Genomic DNA, 2,681 nt, shown 5'->3' with positions numbered 1-2,681 from the left:
TACAATTTTTGTGCAGTTTTTGACATTTCCAGGCCTCGTACTTTGACGAACTCCTCCTACAGTTTTAATCGGATCATCTTCAAATTTGCTGAGTGTAATCATAAGGCCTTTGCGATGCGAAGTTGCGAAGATCTTGAGTTTTCGTTGAAGGGCGTGTCCGTGGCGGCCTGACAAATTTCGATGTTTCGACCATGAAACAGGAAGTTGCTATAAGTCAGCCACACAATGTCCAATCTGCCCCAAACTTCACACGTTTGAGTACTTGCCTGAACATATCTAAAGGCCAATATTCAGTTATGATCATAGCGCCACCTGCTGGCAACAGGAAATGTCTTGTTTTACACTACCGTAAACATGCAATGTCCAAACTGCACCAAACTTCACATGTTCGGTAAGAGTCCTGACCTGAAAACATCAAAAGGCCAATATTCTGTTCGAATTTATAGCGCCACCTGTTGGCAACAGTAAATGTCATGTTTTACACTATCTAAAATATGTAATGTCCAATCTGCCCCAAATTTTATGTTTGATAAGTGTCTTGGCCTGAGAACATCTAAAGGCCAATATTCAGTTATAATCATAGCGCCACCTGCTGGCAACAGGACATGCCATGCTTTACACTAACTCAAGCATACCATGTTCAATCTGCACCAGACTTCACATGTTTGATAAAAGTCCAGGCCTGAACACATCTACATGCCAATAAGTTATAGTCATAGTGCCACCAGCTGGCAGCAGGAAGTTTGGCACATATAAATGACTTGGACATATTTCTCCTATATTTACCACTGTAAATGCATATTGCCCACCGTTCACAGTTTTACTAAAGCCACTGGGTGGAGGTGGCTCCGGGTGCGAGGGCCCTTTCAATGCTGCTTGCAGCTTTAATTACACTATACAACTGCATTGTTTACGGGGTTGTATAACACGTTTTACAGTCTGTTCTCTGGTCAGTTCATCCGTCTGTGGACAGGCTAAGGATGAATGTGTCTGTGACGGACGTGGCATCCATAACCCTCTCTCCATCTCTTCACCGATCCCTTGCTTTTATTCTCTTATTCCTCGCAATACCCAAAGCTGCAGATTCGATGGCATATATTTTCCCAGGGCCGCAGCGCAGGAACGGGGCGCCTCCTTGTTAGCTTGACAAATAACTTCTGTGGGCAGAAAGTGCTGAATTTTAGCTTTCCATGTCTATTTTCTGCCGGCTGACATTAATTTTGCGAGCTCTGCGGGAACTATCAGAAATAAATAAATAAGGAAATAACAGGGCTGAGGCAAGGGCTGCTTGGCCATTAGAGCAGGTTTTTTATTTAAAAAAATTCTTAAACAACAACAATAATAATAATAATACGTAATTTGACTTATTTTCTGTATTACTGTATTTTTTTACTTTATTACACCACACAACATATTTAGACTAAAAACTTGTATTCAGATTAATAAAAAGTAAAAATTTCCAAAAATGTATGGAACATACATTACAATATACAAATATTAAATTTCTACGAACTAGGCACAAATCTGGTTTTGACCGAGACTTTTAACTGATTTGAACCTCCTCATCTGTCATTTACCCTCTATCCTATTTCACATAATGATCAAAACAAAATGAACGTGCGACTCATTTCAGACAAGCAGCACATTTCGACACAAACACTCAGCTCAACGCAGTCTTCAGACGAGATCCCGAGGGAAGCGGCGGTGTTGCTGTTTAGAGCCTATTTGAATTTCCTGGACGATTTTTGTGCAGCTTTTGCCATTTGCAGGCCTCAACAAACTCCTCCTACAGTTTTAATCGGATCATCTTCAAATTTGCTGAGTGTAATCATAAGGCCTTTGCGATGCGAAGTTGCGAAGATCTTGAGTTTTCGTTGAAGGGCGTGTCCGTGGCGGCCTGACAAATTTCGATGTTTCGACCATGAAACAGGAAGTTGCTATAAGTCAGCCACACAATGTCCAATCTGCCCCAAACTTCACACGTTTGAGTACTTGCCTGAACATATCTAAAGGCCAATATTCAGTTATGATCATAGCGCCACCTGCTGGCAACAGGAAATGTCTTGTTTTACACTACCGTAAACATGCAATGTCCAAACTGCACCAAACTTCACATGTTCGGTAAGAGTCCTGACCTGAAAACATCAAAAGGCCAATATTCTGTTCGAATTTATAGCGCCACCTGTTGGCAACAGTAAATGTCATGTTTTACACTATCTAAAATATGTAATGTCCAATCTGCCCCAAATTTTATGTTTGATAAGTGTCTTGGCCTGAGAACATCTAAAGGCCAATATTCAGTTATAATCATAGCGCCACCTGCTGGCAACAGGACATGCCATGCTTTACACTAACTCAAGCATACCATGTTCAATCTGCACCAGACTTCACATGTTTGATAAAAGTCCAGGCCTGAACACATCTACATGCCAATATTCAGTTATAGTCATAGCGCCACCAGCTGGCAGCAGGAAGTTTGGCACATATAAATGACTTGGACATATTTCTCCTATATTTACCACTGTAAATGCATATTGCCCACCGTTCACAGTTTTACTAAAGCCACTGGGTGGAGGTGGCTCCGGGTGCGAGGGCCCTTTCAATGCTGCTTGCAGCTTTAATTACACTATACAACTGCATTGTTTACGGGGTTGTATAACACGTTTTACAGTCTGTTCTCT

Source organism: Sinocyclocheilus rhinocerous, unplaced genomic scaffold (assembly GCF_001515625.1).
Source record: "Sinocyclocheilus rhinocerous isolate Xijiao unplaced genomic scaffold, SAMN03320098_v1.1 scaffold63, whole genome shotgun sequence".
NCBI classification, from domain to species: Eukaryota; Metazoa; Chordata; class Actinopteri; order Cypriniformes; family Cyprinidae; genus Sinocyclocheilus; species Sinocyclocheilus rhinocerous.
Note: the sequence above shows the minus strand (reverse complement) of the source record.